General features: G+C 39.4%; 1 protein-coding gene across 5 annotated transcripts in view; it reads left to right on the plus strand.

Annotated features, from left to right (window-relative positions):
• The window catches only part of LOC149311764 (muscarinic acetylcholine receptor M2), a 228,929-nt gene that overhangs the window by 190,463 nt on the left and 22,172 nt on the right, over positions 1-16,294 (plus strand). The window contains exon 4 of one of the 5 annotated variants that reach the window (XM_089527866.1): positions 5,619-5,685. The exons of 3 other annotated variants lie outside the window; for them this stretch is intronic. The gene's annotated coding sequence lies outside the window, so the exon portion shown is untranslated. Of the gene's footprint in view, positions 1-5,618; positions 5,686-10,586; positions 10,638-16,294 lie in introns of those variants that run through there. One more of the 5 variants, XM_089527868.1, reaches the window with a different exon arrangement.

Raw genomic sequence — 16,294 nt, forward strand, 5'->3', positions numbered from 1 at the left:
ATCCGTCAAATCACCAACCTGGATATCTTCAGAAAAGCTCTTAAGACGGATCTCTTCCAGCAGGCCTTTCCGGAATAGTTTCCATCCAGCATGAAAGAACATGCTGCATATTTTATATTATGCTACTCTCACCTGTTGTTTTTGGTTTTAATAGTTTATTTATTAAAGTGATTTTAATAGTAATATGGTTAATTCTTTTTAGGGGGGTTACGATATATTGTATTGTGCATCGGATATTTTTATACTGTAAGCTGCTCTGATTCCCTTATGGTAGAAGAGCAGGATATAAATAAAAATTTATTTATTTATTTATTTATAAGTAAGGAGGATTGATAGAACAATATTTATGTATCAGTTCTAGAGCTGGATTGCTAGCTCCCCATCTACTTCTTGTTGTGCTGGTGATCCCAGACTGCTTTTGAATCTACCATGCCCTGATGCTGCTATGGCTTTTGCAGTGGGTTTCCGCAATACAAAGGGTTTGAACTAACAGGCCCTTGGGGTCCCTTTCAACTTTTGTCTCACTAAACACACACTTATGGAACGAGGATATGTGTAAGAATCAGCCTACTGCTGAAAGTGACAAGATTGACTAGCTCTTGTAAGATGATGCCGATGTCAACAGGTGACTGCTTCACCCTTTAAAAAAAGGCCTAAATCTGAGTGGTAGTCATAAGTAGACACATTGAACTGATGGAAGTTACCTCAGTTGCAAATTCATGTTGATTCAAAGGGGCATTCTAATTGCAATGAAAAATGGATTTAGGACAAAGGCAGTGTTTTTCCTTTATAGAATTTGTGATTGGATGGATGATTAAATCTCATATGATTAATTCAACTTATTTTTTAATAATACGTAAGGTGACAGATAATATATTTTTCAACATAGCTGTCTCACTGAACCCTCATTGAAAACATACTGGGGGAGCCTAAATTGAACTGATTAATTTATGAGGCAGCATAGTGCACATTATGAATGACTTGTCAGAATTACCTTTTGTCACTCAAACACATAAAATGCATTGTTAATAGCCTTCAAAGTGTAAATGGAGTGATTTTTGAATTAGACATTTATAAGAAGCTCTGGCATATGTCTTCAAACAAAATGTACTAGTCCCTTACATGATGTTCAAAGGAAGTCAGATGCAAAACCTTTTGAAGCCAGTGTAGATGTAAAATAAGCTAAATTAAACATTAAAGAAATTTGCATAATGTTCAGTGTATTAAATTGGCTTTCATGAAGAAAACTGCAACCAAATATTCGAACACAGTGTGAAAAATTCAGGGTTATGTTACATCATTTGCCCATAATTCTGAGCCAAAAGTATAAATGAGGCTTCCCACTGTTGGCTACGGCAAGCAAAGCAATTGGAAACGAGAGGATTTTGGCATACAACTCTGTCTCTGCTTGTTTTCTGGCTCAGAAGGTGCAATTCTCCAAAATGTGCATGAAAAAAACTAGAAATGGAAAATGCCCCCATTCTTCCAAAAGGAAGCATAGATCATGCTTTCCAAAGTATTCTGAAAGTTGCAGTTCAAAGACATAACTTTTCCAACATCTGGTCTATTCCTGTGCTTTTCACATTCATATGTTTTCAATCAACTGTTCCATGCAGTTTCCACACCGGTATGTGTTGTTGTTTTAAAAGAATGTACAAAAAGTGCATTTAAATTAGCCTCATTTCACCTATAATATTTATATATCTATACATTCCCCTCAAAAATGCACATTTATTTCTCAGCTTTCCTAAAATATGCATTATTATAAGCTGGAACCAGGTGTACTTCCAGGCCTTCCCAAGATATCTTTCTGTGTCAGATAATGACAATGTACGCTCCAACTGTTCCAATTTCAGGGACTGTTGTAATTGATCCTTTGTCCTTCCACTTTTTCAGCTGCTTTTAAAATGCCCCAGTTTATGTCTTCTCCTCCCACAGTCCCCCTTTGTCCTCGCTTACTTTAATTGCTGAAAACTAAGTTCAAAGTGAATGAGTAGTTTGTAGTCAGATAACACAGCAGAGAGGAGAGGAGAGGAGGGGTGGAATCTTGTCCTTCCCAGTAGGCTCTGGCAAAAGCAATGTTGCTTGACCATATGTAATAATAATAATAATAATAATAATAATAATAATAATAATATTGTGGGAAAATGTGACCCATGTTCTCTCACCATAGCTACAACAGCTATACATGCAGGTCAGCGACAGATGAAAATTGGTAACTCCAGTCCATTCTCAGCCTTCATAACTTGTCCTATCTTCAAACTGACAAGCTAGTGCAAAAAGTATCAAATAAGATCACTAATGCAAGCTAACACTTATCCTGTCACTGGGCAGCTGTTAGCACGTGGCCATGATACTAATCCATGAGAGGAGTGGAATGTAATAGGATCCCATGTATTTTTAATGTTTGGGTATAAGAGGGAATTATAGCAGGTGTTGCTTGTTATCTTGTTGTTACCCAACAAGCAAAACCAGTTGAAATACGCTATTCTTCACAACTATTAAAGGTACAGGAAACCTCTTCAGTTTTCAGTCTGGCAAACCTTGATGCTAGTCTCTCTTGCAATGGCTTTTAAGGGACGGTCTCACTGTTTCTCCCAGAAGCTATGAGCTGTACCACTTGGGGGTTCTTTACGAAATAAAAATAATAAATGCCTAGCTAGACCATTGCCCTTAGTAAAAAAATTCTTCTGGATTGTTGTGTTTGTTTATTTTAAAGCAAATAAATAAATAAAAGGAAATAGCAGTGCAGGCATGTTAAGCCTTTGCCAGCTTTTGTTATTGCAGCTGGAATTTAGCTCTCGCTTATTTACAGTTTCATTGAACAAAGATACAGGAAATAAAGGCTCCCTTACTGTTCAGCTCATAAAGATGAAAGGCAGGAGGGATGCTAGGAATGAATCACCTATTATTTAATGCTTTCCTTGGCCCCGGACCATGAGGCTCATGCAGACATTACTGTATAGCTTGAAGACTTTGATCCGGGTTTTAGCCCAATGCTGCCTGTATTAAATGAATCCTCTTATCTTTCCTTATGCCTTTCTCAGTGCCTGTTTTCTCCTTTATCTTTCAGAATTGTCCTAATGCATTTTGAGAAATGATATCTCATTTGTACTTAGAAATGCCTATAGCTGTTGCAGATTCACTGCAATTTCTAAATATAGAAGTGAGTTTTTATAGAGCGAATTTAAAAATAAAATGCATCTCTCTCCTAATTGACTCTTTGCCTATTCATGGGACACAAGTTAGTGAGGCCAGGCATTTTCCAGGGTTCCCAAATCATTAGACTACTACATATCAGAGCTGTCTTTCCTATTTTACACAGAACACCCAAGAAAGGCAAATGTAGTCTTAAAAAGGTCTTAGTTTACATGTCCCATACCTCTTCCCATATAGGTAAGCCAGCTTGGGTTGCCATCCCTAGGTTCCTGCAAAATCTTGCAGCCATAAGTGGTCATGTATATATATCACATTTCCTGATTCTTCTAGTTTTCCATGAACAAACCATCCTTAATCCTGAAACCATAGTTAGGAACACCATTCAGATTTTGCTGGTTTAGAGACAGACTGTGGATTGTAATTTGCCAGCAGTGAACATCAGATAAATTTGGCTCTCTAATAGATGTGCATGTCTGTGTGTAGAAGGGGAAGTGGGGAGAGACTTGCAAATACTGCCACATGCTTGCTCAAAGCTCACCTAGGGGCTGTACTCTAGTTCACTCTAGTCTGGTTTAAACAATGCAGGCCAACAGTCCCAGGCTGGGAGCAGGCAGACCAAATACCATTTGGGTGGATCTGGCCAGCCTGGTCCAACTGTTTGGGGTAGAGTTTCCCAGAACACCTCATCTAGACAGAAAACCTAGACAGCCACGTGCCCCATTACCTTCCACCACTGTTCTACTTGCAGGCCCCAATTATGGCCTGTGATGTTGGAAGGGGGCACCTGGATATGTGAGTGAAGCCAGGTGCCCTGTTTTCATCTGCAAGTAGAATAGTAGTAGTAGCAGGTGAACAGCCTCCCTTTGCCACACCAGACCAAATGGGTGCTGGGAGCAAGAACAGGCCAATCCGTGGGCTAAATGCAATCAGCTTGGTCCATGGTATCAGTTCAGCCCCTTAATCATGTGTATATATAAACCCATTTAAGCATAGATCTTTTCTCAAAATTCAATATTCAGTTGAATCCAAGGAGTTTATCACACCGGAGGAATTTCTCTTAATTTCGAATGAAAAGAAAGTGGGGCCAGAACGCATTCACGTAAAGTCGCTAGTTTAGTGAAATTACATGAATGTTCATTGCATTCAAACTGGCTTCCCATTGCCCAAAAATAGCATGCCATTGCCCGAATTTGAGTGTGGCAGTCTATCACGTGAAACCTCTTGATTGCGCTCGGACTGACTTCCCATTGCCCAAATTTGAGTGTAGTGGGTTATCACGCAATAATGTTAAACCCCATGATTGCTTCAGATGGCCATTGGATTATACTTCCAATTTCCCTTGTCTGATAAACTCCCAAATGTTACCATGCTTTGGTGCTTTTGAAATAAATAAGACTTTAGTAAGTCAAGATCAAATTATCCACATACTTCAACTTGAATGCTCAATTCCTCTAGACCCAACCCTATATGTCTGAATCTGAGCTAAAAACAATCTATGTGAGGATGTTCCATCCATGTGAAGGTATATGCTAGTGGACAGGCATGGCAGTTAACCTCTGATTGGTCAGATTTCACAAGAATCATTGACTTTTTGTGTTAACATTTTTCATTTTTAGGTGCCATATATCAGCACCTAGGAGAAGGACTAGTGGTATGGTGGGAACAATCCCCATGGCCCACTTAATGTTGACTTTATCAATGTGTCTAAAGTACAGTTTTGAAGATATACTTTTTTGGTCTGCATCTACAGGCCAGGCCAGCCAATGGCATTTCTGTGTGAAAGATTATAGCTGAAAAAAGTAACTTTTTTAGACTCTCTACTAAGGAGTGGATTGGGCGTCATATGCCTTTTATCTAAATGAACTGGTATCATAAAGGCACACACATATTTTCCAACCATCCCAATCATGCAGAGACAATCCCAGTTAATCCTTTGTCATCCTACATTTCCAGATGTTTTTAAAATGTCCCAGTTTCTTTCTCCTTCTCCCAGTTTTTCCCCATCCTGGCTTACTTCAACTGATATAAACTGAATTCAGAATGCAAAAGCAATTTGCACTCAACTCAGCAGAGAGGGAGAGAAGGGGCGGGATTACGTCCTTCCCAGTAGACTCAGGCAAAATCAAACTGCTGCAGCCTCTCCTAACTTTTTGTGTTCTTCCTCATTAATAATAACTTTTGCCATTTTGACTACAGTCTGAGGTTTATTATTCACATATATAAATGTTGAATGATATGCATATGTTCTCAGCAGTTTAACATTTATTACTGTACATGCTTTTCAGCAGGTTTAAAAGGAAATGTAAAATTGGAAGCAGCCAGATATTTTTTTAAAAAATTATGCATTTGAATATTAACGTCTGACCTACACTTTTTCCTATTCATCTGAACTAGAGATCAGTTTTGAAACTCATCTAACAATATCTTATTGCATAGTTCTTTTGTAACCATGTCTGCAGAAAGAAATAATCTTTGAGGAGCGACTAAGAGACCTTGACAAATAGGACTGAACAGCCTACAGCTGAAGTGAGTTCAATGATTTCACCTCCAGCACTGTAATTTCCCTCCCAGTATATAGCCACTAAAACCGATAAATCATGTGTTATACAAGTAGTCTTGCAGAAAATACAGATAAGTAGTCACAAAATACAGTTGTGGACTGAAACCTTTGCTGTTTGTCACCTATTTCAAAACAGATGCTTGGTGTTTTATTTTTAATGGTTCTATAGCCTAGCTGTTAACATGATAGTGGGCAATGTCATGGTACTAGAGGGGGAATCTTTGCCCCCTATTCATCCCCTACTGCTACAACTGCAGCTGCCACCCAAACACCTACTGTGCTGGATATATAGCACAGGAAAATGCCAGAGCATTTTCCCACTCTATAGAGTCCTACTGGACTGTAGGGAATAACAGCAGGGAGGGAGGGGGGCAGGGAGGGCTGTGATTTTGGCAGCAATGTCCAATTCACTCAAATTGTGCATAGTAGGAGTGCTATGAGGACCCCAAAGAAAGGTTCAAGAGTAATCTCTGCCCCCAAGTGTTTCCCACCCCTGCATTAACATAATCGGCGGTAACCTGTTCCTTTGCAGGTTGAACTAGCAATCCAGGAAAAAGATAAAAGATTAGATGCAATATTTTCTTTGGATTGTTTCCTCCTTGAGAGCTGAGATGGACGATTTGAATGGGTATAAGGTCCAATTTCCATCTGACAGCATGCTTCAAGAACCACATGGAATGTCCAAAATTCTGGAAAAAACAAAACAAACAGGAAGTGGTTTTGAAAAACTAGTCCTTTTTTTTTAAGCAATGCAGTCCAGTGACTCCATGCTTTGCAACATTTCATAGATGAAAACTGGAACACGTGTGACCAGGCAACATCAGAGTGTGGTCAAGATGGCAAAAGTTATTAATGAGGAAGAATGCACAAACTGAGGAGTTTATCATATGGGGAAAATTGGAAGTTTAAAAGTGTCATAACCCGCAGTTTCCAGTGTATTAGGCACAATTGCACAAATGGTTTTCAGACGACGTTGCGCACCAACCGTCTACAATCTGACAAGAAAGTGACAAGACCCAGGAAATAAGCATTTTCGGAGAAAGGGAAAATATTGGAAATTCATTTCCATTTCATTCACGAATTCGCTTTTTTGTGCAATTGCTGTAGTGTGAAAGCTACTTATTCATGGGATTCTCCTTGTTGTGTTTGTTGCCAGATTTTCCATGGTTCTTTGGGGTGAGTTTACTTCCAGTGCCGTAAAATAAGTAACATAAGCACCCACCCTTCTTCATAGCCAGAGCTCTTAAAACAAACAGCTGATGCAAGAAAAGAGAGAGAGAGAGAGAGAGAGAGAGAGAGGAGGGTCCCGGAGCTCTCCTCTCTCCCCCCCTCTCTCTGTATGTCTCCTGCTTCAGCCACAGCGATCCCCAAACTGTCCCTTTTATGGGATTTTGGACTTCAGCTCACAGAATCCCAGGTTATTGGCCAACATGGCTGAGTCTTCTTGGAGCTGAAGTCCAACATCCCTTAAAGGGAACAGTTTGGGATCATTTGGGACTGGAGACCTTTTTGTTTCATCAAGCCTTCCCTGATGTTCCGTGATATGTGTGGCCCCCCCTATATGATTACATCTTTGAGTATATTGCTGGCTTGGTTTAATGTTGATTTTATGTATACTGTGCACTGTTTTGTAAGTTTTAATTATCTATTGCAATTTTTATCTTGTATTGTATCGTTATTGCAATTGTTGTACACCGCTGTGATTGAATGGAATGGCGGTATATAAATAAATTTTATTATTATTATTATTATTATTATTATTATTATTATTATTTCAGCCTTTCCTCTGAGCCAGAGCTCTTAAAGAAACAGCTACTGAGGCAAAGGCAGGGACAGAGCAAGTGAGATTGAGAAAAGGCTGAGTTCCCCCTCTCTCTTTTCTGTGTATGTCTGTCTGTCTCCTGCTTCCCCAATAGTCAGGGCTCTTAAAGGAACAGCTGCTGAGGGAAGGCAGAGACACACACTGAGATATTTGTCATGGTCCACATGTGAAAAACATTTGCACATTAGATCGCTTTTTCAGGACGCATGCGATTTTAGCATTACTGGGATGGAGGCACCTTTGGTCCTGTCATGTGAAAACCATTTGTGCGTTTGTGCACAAGTGTAGATTAAGCTCAGATTCTGCATGGGATAACAGCATTTTGCGTGCGAAAACCATTTGCGCAATTGTGGGTTAATAAGGAGTTCTGACCATTTTAAATTTCCAATTTTTCCTGGTGTGATAAACTCCTAAGACATGCTGCAGCATTTTGCTTTTGCCTGAGCCTGCTGGGAAGGGCAAGACGCCACCACCTCCTCTCCTCTTTCCCCTGCTCAGCCAATTGAGTGCAAACTACTTTTGCACTCTGAATGCACATTTGCAGCAATTCAAATAAAAGAGGAAGCATCAAAGGGAGAGATAAAAACTGGGACATTTTTAAAGCAGTTAAAAAGTGAGATGGCAGAGAATGAGTTGGAACTGTCTCTACCACACTGGATAGTTTGAGGTTATGGGACCCCTGCAACCTATTTGTAAGGCAAATCACCATTCCTGATCTTCCAGGAGCGGCAATTAACCAATTTTTTGCTGATGGGGGAAAAAGTGATTTAGGGGAATCTGCGAGTGGTAGGGAGGTAGAAAAATCAGCCTTCTGGCCATACATATTGACCCCCATACATACCAAACACATGCACCTAGAAACTACGAGCATGTTTCAGTCTTGTTTTAAAAAGAACGTCATGGCTTTTGTATTAGTTCTCTCCTGCTGCACTTCTCTTGAGGAGAGACTAATAATGCTGTCGTGCTTTACAGGGACCCTGCAGGTCTTTATTGATTTCAGAGTAACAAATTTGCATGTGCCTTCCAGGATCTCCTACATGCCATATGTCAATCCTTTGAAACACAGCAGGTTTAATTAGTGACCTTTGCATTATACGTAAAAGTTACACCAACCTGGAGAATTTGTATGGGGAGCTAGAAAGACAAATACTTTAAAAAGCATCCACAAATTGGTCTCAACTCTGGACAAACCCTTAGCCCTGTGAAAAAGTCAGTTTTAGGCTCTTTGTCAAAGTACGCCATTATATTATTGTTACTAAAAGCTAGAGACATTCTGTTTGTCCTTGTGGTGAGCTCATAAAAATTGAGAGGGAAGGTTGACAAGAACTCCAGAAGAGGTCCCATTGAGTTCACCTGTTGAGTTGTTCCACACTACACTGCTATAGTGCTATTATCCTACTTTAACTGCTATGGCTGCTTCCTGTGGAATTCTGGGGTTTGTAGCTTAGTGAGGCCCAAGAGCTCTCTGGCTGAGAATTTGAAATGCCCTTCCCTGTACTGCAGCCATAGCAGTGAAAGTGGAATAATAGCCCTATAACAGTGTAGAGCAGTATTGTCCATAGATGGTTGTTAAAATGCTTGTGGGCCACAAGTGCGCCTTTTGCCTGGGAAATAGCAAGAATCAGGTGTTGTCTGCTTAAGTCTCTTCTGAGTCTCTGGACATCCTATTTAGGCTTCTGTCTGTTTGTCTGTCACTGGCCATCCCAATCTACATTGTTCTAGCCCTGAAACTTCTTGCAAAAATTAATTCCATGTCACTGATCAAGGGAGGAGAGTAAGCATCACAAGCTGAAAAAAAGAGTAATGAAAACCTCACAAAGGTGAGGTAAAGAACAAACTAGGGAAGAAAGAGATGGGGGCAGGGGGGCACATTGGTAGAGCTGTCAGATCTCAGGGCCTGTCCCTGAATTTCCATTTTTAATGGGTTATCTCCAGGCAGGAGATTTTCACACGACATCGACATTAAAGTGCCATTATCCCAGGAATAAACTGGCAATAAACAGCAACACATCATTCATGGGGAAATCCCATGAATGATTTGTTGCTGTTTATTGCCTGGTTATTCCCTTGTTATCCCCAGGATAATGGCTCTTTAAGCGCAATGTGTGTGAAAATCTTTAATCGAGATTGCACAATTTTCATGTGTTAATTGCTGGTTAAACCCCCAATCTTCTCCATGTGATAAAGTCCTAAGATAGGTGGTTGTTGTTGTTGTTGTTCTGTGCCTCCAAGTGATTTTTTGACTTATGGCAACTCTAATGTGAACTTACCATGGGGTTTTCTTGGAAAGCTTCTTCACATGGGGTTTGCCATTGCCATCCTTTCAGGCTGAGAGAATGTGACTTGCCCAGGGTCACCCAGTGGGTTTCATGGAGGAGCAGGGAATCAAAACCTGGTCTCTACAAACACAGTCCAACACTGCCATGCACAGACCTTCCTTGTTATTCACATATTGCAGATGACAACACAACCTGATAAATGAGCCTTGGACCCTTTAATTGATTGATCAAGCAGGATTATTCTCCTTTTTTAGGTTTATCTGAAAGGTTTGCATAGCAAAGTTTCAAGAACTGATCACAAAAAACAAGATAGGACTTTGTCAGATGGCCGATGATAATTTTTTTCTACACATTCCTTCTTAAGACCACTGAGTTCTTGAAAAATTGGTGTTATAACTTCCACCATCCCAAGCATCTAATGGATGAAGTGAAACCTGCATTTCTAATTTGAGCATGTTTGAACTGGAAACTTTCTAGATCATACCCTTTGTCACTGTGCTATGCTAGTTTATAACATTTGGCAAATTAAAATGTTTGTGCATTAATCCTTGGCTTCATCTCTTCCTCTTGTGCATGTGTGAATAATAATGTTGTTTACAGTCTAATTATCTGGTTCTTTTTTATTTACAAAGATATTCATTTAGTGCCTTTCTTCATTGACAACAGCAAATGACTTTGCAAATATAAAGTGTGCTACACCACCAATTATGAGTAGCAGTGCCACTTTGCCCATTAGCAAAATGAAGATACCTCTTGGGGATGAATAATTAGATCCATGGCTTAATAACGTAACCTCTAAGCTTAAGAAGGAGTGGAAGTAAGTAAATAAATTGTGCTGCTTGAGCCAAAAGCCATGACAATATACATATTGCAACCATTACATGTTTAACATGCAAAGCCCTACGTCTTAGAAGGAATATAGGGGTGCATGAAGTTGAATTCAGATTATATCTTTGTAATTGTAGCAGTTTTCTCTAATTCTTTCTTTCTGATCATTCCAGCTCTCAAAGTATAAAGTCCCGCTGTGTGTGAGTAAGAACACAAGCTATCAGTTCAGATACTGTATGTACTTACTGGGAACTGGCATTCATTGAGTGTTCAGATTATTATTATTATTATTAACCTTTATTTATAAAGAGCTGTAAATTTACACAGAATTTCAGAAATACAGGGCTGTATGGGAGATTTTGCCATGCTGCACACTAACACATGCTACAACTCCATGTCTGTAACATAACCCCTTGTTAAGCTCTAAATATAATCTTGGCACAAAAGTTAAAAATATAGTTTCCCACGTGCTTTCCATGTCTCTGTCACTCCCCTACTGCTCTGAGTTCAACACTAACAGCAGCTTGGGAAACTTTTCTGCTTGCAAACCTAATAAGAACAGTAAGTTCTTCCTTGGCTGCAGTCATCTATCTATAGCAATATACATACACACACAGACACATACACACACCACTCTCACACTCTCTTTTATTATCTCTGTTTCATTCTAAAAAGCAGATGGGCTATTGAAGCCTCCAATTCTGTAGTGTTCACAGAATTCTCCTTCTGACATTTCATTGACTATCCAGCCTCAAAGAATGGAGCCAACAACCAAAACACAGCTGGTCAATTTGATTTTTATGTCTGCAAAACCTTAAAGAGTTTCTCCATCACTGTAGAAGTGGTCTTTGGGGAATAGGCATTCAGAAATGCCAGTAAACAGGCAAATAAAGGTATATTCTGTACTACTTTGCTCAGTTTTGCCAAGTATCTTCATTCACATGTAAATGCAAGCCCCAGGAGAAAAATGGTAGCGTTTTTATTGAAGGTCCTTGAGCTTCCTTCAAAATACTTAGATGTTGAATGGTATCTTCCAAATTTAGATGTAGGTTTGCTTAAGAAATGCAGAGCAGCACTTCTATTTTATCCAAGTGTTTCCACCATTCATATATAAAGCAGGAGTGGGATGGGGTGTGGGTTAACTCCTTTTTAGGAAAGGATGAATCTCTCAGTTTTGCTTTCTCCTACATCTAAATTGTTTATATCTTGTTTTTCTTTTCATCATCTTTATGAACAAGTTCTGAACAAATTTTGGTAACCAAACCAAAATGAAATTCCTCTTGATTCAAAACTGACTTTAGATGATGATGATGATGATGATGATGATGATGATGATCCACCTTTTCTCCAAAACAGGGGCTCAAGGCAGCTTGCAAAAAGTGAAAACAAGTACAGGGTGATTCAAAAAGAATGGTGCAATTAAAACCAGCTTTACCTTTGCATTACAGATAAAAGGACATGCAAAGACAGAAGTAAAAAAAATGCAAATATTGCTGAAATGCTAAAATATTATAAACTATTTATAGATTTGAAACTTTAAAAAAGCAAATTGAATTTAACAGCAAAAGATGAAAATATGCACACTAGCAACTTCTTAAAAGCCCTTGCAGTCTTAAAAGCGTGTCAGAATAGAAACATTTTCACCAGCCTTTGCTTTATAGTACTCTTAGGGTCTGACAATACTCCGCCTCCCAAAGATAAACTATATACTTAATTAAATTACTACCGTGATATACACAATCAGGAGCAATAGCAGCTGATGTATATGGGCATATTTTGCTCTGCAGATTTATTTTTTTATAAGCAGTTTGTGGGCTGAGGATCTACAGGATATAAACTGCATGTGGGAGATAATATATTTTATTTTCTATTGGTTCCTTACAAATTAATCCCAAATAGGAATTATAGCATTTACAAATTCAAAGTTGGTTCTCTGTGATCAGATTTGTTTCGTGTGAGCATGATAAATGTCCCCATTAAACATGGTGCATGCCAGGAGCAGTGATTTATTATTCAAAATGTTTCAAACAGCAAAGAAGGTATATTGTGATTCTACTGCATGTGGCTTTTGTAACAGTGTATCAGATTTCCAAAGTGCAACAGATTAAAACAAAAATCCATTTTTATTTCAACCACACATTTCCTCCTGAGTTTTGGAGGTACAATAGTAGCTGACTATTGCAAAGACAAAGAAGAGATTCAGTTTGTTGAATTAAGACAACTGAACTGAATGTAGTTTTTCTGTGTCTTTCCTTATAGGCACAGCCCTAATCTCCTGCTGCTTTTACAGACCCATAGAGCTGGAAGAGACCACAAGGTCCATCTATTCCAACCCCCTGCCATGCAGAAATACATATCTAAAGCACTCCCTAGAGGTGACCATCCAACTACTGTTTAATGACCTCCAAAGACCTCCACAATCCGTCGCTAAGGCAGTCTATTCCACACTGCAGAAATAAAGAGTTTAATGCCACTTTAACTTCATCCTATGGAATTCTGAGAATTGTAATTTATTGTGGCACCAGAGCTCTTTGACAGAGAAGGCTAAATGTCTCTCAAAACTACATGTCCAGAAATCCATAGCATTGAGTCATGGCATTTAAAGGGTTGTCAAACTGGGTTATTTCTGCAGTCTACATGTTTGACAGCCACTGTGAAACAATTCTTACAATAAAGAAGTTCTTTGTAATATTTAGGTACAATCTCTTTTCTTGCAATTTCTTGCAATTTGAACCCATTGGCACAAGACAAGCTCTCTTCATCTACTACCAGACCTCCCTTCAGATATTTAGATATCACCTCTTTTTCTTGTCTTCTCCATGCTAAATATGCCTAGCCCTCTAAGTCATTACTCATAGGCCTTAGTTTCCATACGTTTGATTATCTTGGTCACCTTTTTCTAGATGTGCAACAACTTGTCAATACCTTCTGGAGCTGTGCTCCTTTTGGTATGTGTGCTTTTTTGGTCTTGTTCGCATCTCAGGTAACTGGTCTATATCATCAGGAGGTTACATCAAATATTTTGTCAGAATCCTTTTCCTAGTAATTGGAACCTGTTAGAGCAACATAAAACAAATGTGCTCCACTGTGTATCTGTATGCCCTTTAGATATTGGAAAATAGCTGTCATATCACATTTTAATAAGCTTTTCTCCAAGTGAAGCATAAATAAATCCTTCAGTCTTTATTCATAGGAATTAGTCTGGAGGCTTCTCACCCTTTTGCCACCTGCTGACATTATCTCAGGCTACAGAGGATACCATTACTTCAAGGTGGATTTTGAATCAGATGGATTGTGAACTCTCTCACTTTCCAAAGAGCCATTAGCAGCCCCTTGGGTTCCCTGGGACTAGAAATACCATTTTCCCTTCCTCCTCCACGTGTGTGGTGGGTTCATAGAATCGTAGAGTTGGAAGAGACCACAAGGGCCATCCAGTCCAACCCCCACCATGCAGGAAATCTCAATCAAAGCATCCCCGACAGATGGCCATCCAGCCTGTGTTTAAAGACCTCTAAGGAAGGAGACTCCACCACACTGCGAGTAAGGAGTGTGTTCCACTGTCAAACAGCCCTTACTGTTAGGAAGTTCTTCCTAATGTTGAGGTGGAATCTCTTTTCCTGGAGCTTGTATCCATTGCTCCAGGTCCTAGTCTCTGGAGCAGTAGAAAACAAGTTTGCTCCCTCCTCAAATATGATATCCCTTCAAATATTTAAAAAGGGCTATCATATCACCTCTCAACCTTTTTTTCTCCAGGCTAAACATCCCCAGCTTCCTGAGTCTTTCCTCATGGGGCATGGTTTCCAGAACCCTTCACCATTTTGGTTGCCCTCCTTTGAACACGCTCCAGTTTCTCAACATCCTTTTAAAATTGTGGTGCCCAGAACTGGAAACAATATTCCAGGTGGGGCCTGACCAAAGCAGAATAGAGTGGCACTATTACTTCCCTTGATCTAGAAACTGTACTTTTATTTATGTAACCTAAAATTGCATTGACCTTCCTTCTTGTTCTTCCATCTCCTTCATTCATGAAGGAACCTGAAACTATAGAAAGTCATCATCCCTTAAAGGGGTGAAGGTGTAGAAGATGATGGGGAATAGGAGCTTTTGAGGGATCTGGGCTAAGGGTGCTTTTTGTATGTGAATGAACATGGAATTCCAAAAGTTCTCTCCCTGTTGTCCAGGAATACAAAATTTCTGAAGAGATTTTGATGATTTTTCCCAACATTTTGCAAGCAAAACAAAAAAATTAAAATAAAAAATAATTTTTTATGCAGAAAACAGCGCTGTCTCTACAAATTAGTTTGCTTTCAATGCAAAAAATATTGATCCCTCTCCCCCAAAAATTAACAAAAGACACAGTCCCTAATTAGGACAGAAATGTAAAATAACAACAACAATAGAGACTTGTGCAATACCTATTGCAACCATAATATGGGAGTTGATAATTTCCTCTTGCTGAGAAGAAGATAATTTGGAAGTATTCTTTTCCTCGCTAATCTGAGTTGATGAGGCTGAATCTCTTCAGTTGCTGAAAAATTTGTAGTTGGAATAACACCTCCTTTTGTGATAATCTGTTCCAGTCTTTCAATTTCTGCAGAACTCTCTTTGGAGTTCTGCTCTGCTTTACTGTGCTTCAGACAGGACTAGCTTCACCCGACAATACTTTGCCTTTTCTACAGTACCTTACCTCATCAAACCTGACTCATTGCCTCAATCTGACTTTTCACAGTCCTGTATAAACTGTAGGGCAGTTGGTCTCCTGGGTGTTTTGGACTTCCCCTCCTAGACACCCCAGGCAGCTTGGCCAACATTCAGGAATCCTGGGAGCTGTAGTCCAAAACATCTGGAAGAGCAATGTTTAAAATGACTGCTGTAAGATGTGTCCAAGAAACTCACTACTCCCATGTAGTATCCAAAACCAGCACACCCTCCTCTGGATATATCCCAGTTAGGTTGAAATCCTTCCTAAATAATTATGCTCAGAACAAAATACAGTACCCCAGGTGAGATGTGACACCATACCCTCCAACTGTCCCGAGTCGACTGGGACAGTCCCAAGTAATCCTCTGCCATCCACTTTTTCAGCTATTTTTTAAATGGCCCAGTCTCTCACTATTCCTCCTCCTCCCACTTTCTACTTCTATGACTGCAAATAGAGTCAAAACTCATTTCCACTCAACTGATTCAGCAGGGGAGAGAGGAAGAGGTGGAAACCTGCCCTTCCCAATCGGCTCAGGCCAAAAACAAACAAACAAACAAACAAACAAACAAACGGATACAGCCTCTCCTAGCTTGTTTCTTCTTCCTTAGTAATAAATTTTGCTATCTTGGCCACACTCTGACATTGCTTTGCGACACATGTCCCAGTTTTCATTTGTGAAATGTTGGAGGATATGGACCAAAGCAAAATTGATTGCTTCCATTATCTATCAAGATCATGCAATTCTGTTGATGCAACTTAGGGAATAACTGAGAAGTTGCTTGTCTCTGAATGTGACAATGAAATGTATTCCATATGCACATTTCAGTCCCAAATACAAACTGGAAACAAAATTTGCATTTGAAAATGTATACATTTTGGAGCATGTGGTACAATTTACAAACCTTCAGGGAAGGGTCAACTTTTTAAAAAATATGTACTCCAAA

The sequence above is a fragment of the Sceloporus occidentalis genome, unplaced genomic scaffold (assembly GCF_023333645.1).
Source record: "Sceloporus occidentalis isolate IW3139 unplaced genomic scaffold, rSceOcc1.0.p SCAF_5, whole genome shotgun sequence".
Classification (NCBI taxonomy): domain Eukaryota; kingdom Metazoa; phylum Chordata; class Lepidosauria; order Squamata; family Phrynosomatidae; genus Sceloporus; species Sceloporus occidentalis.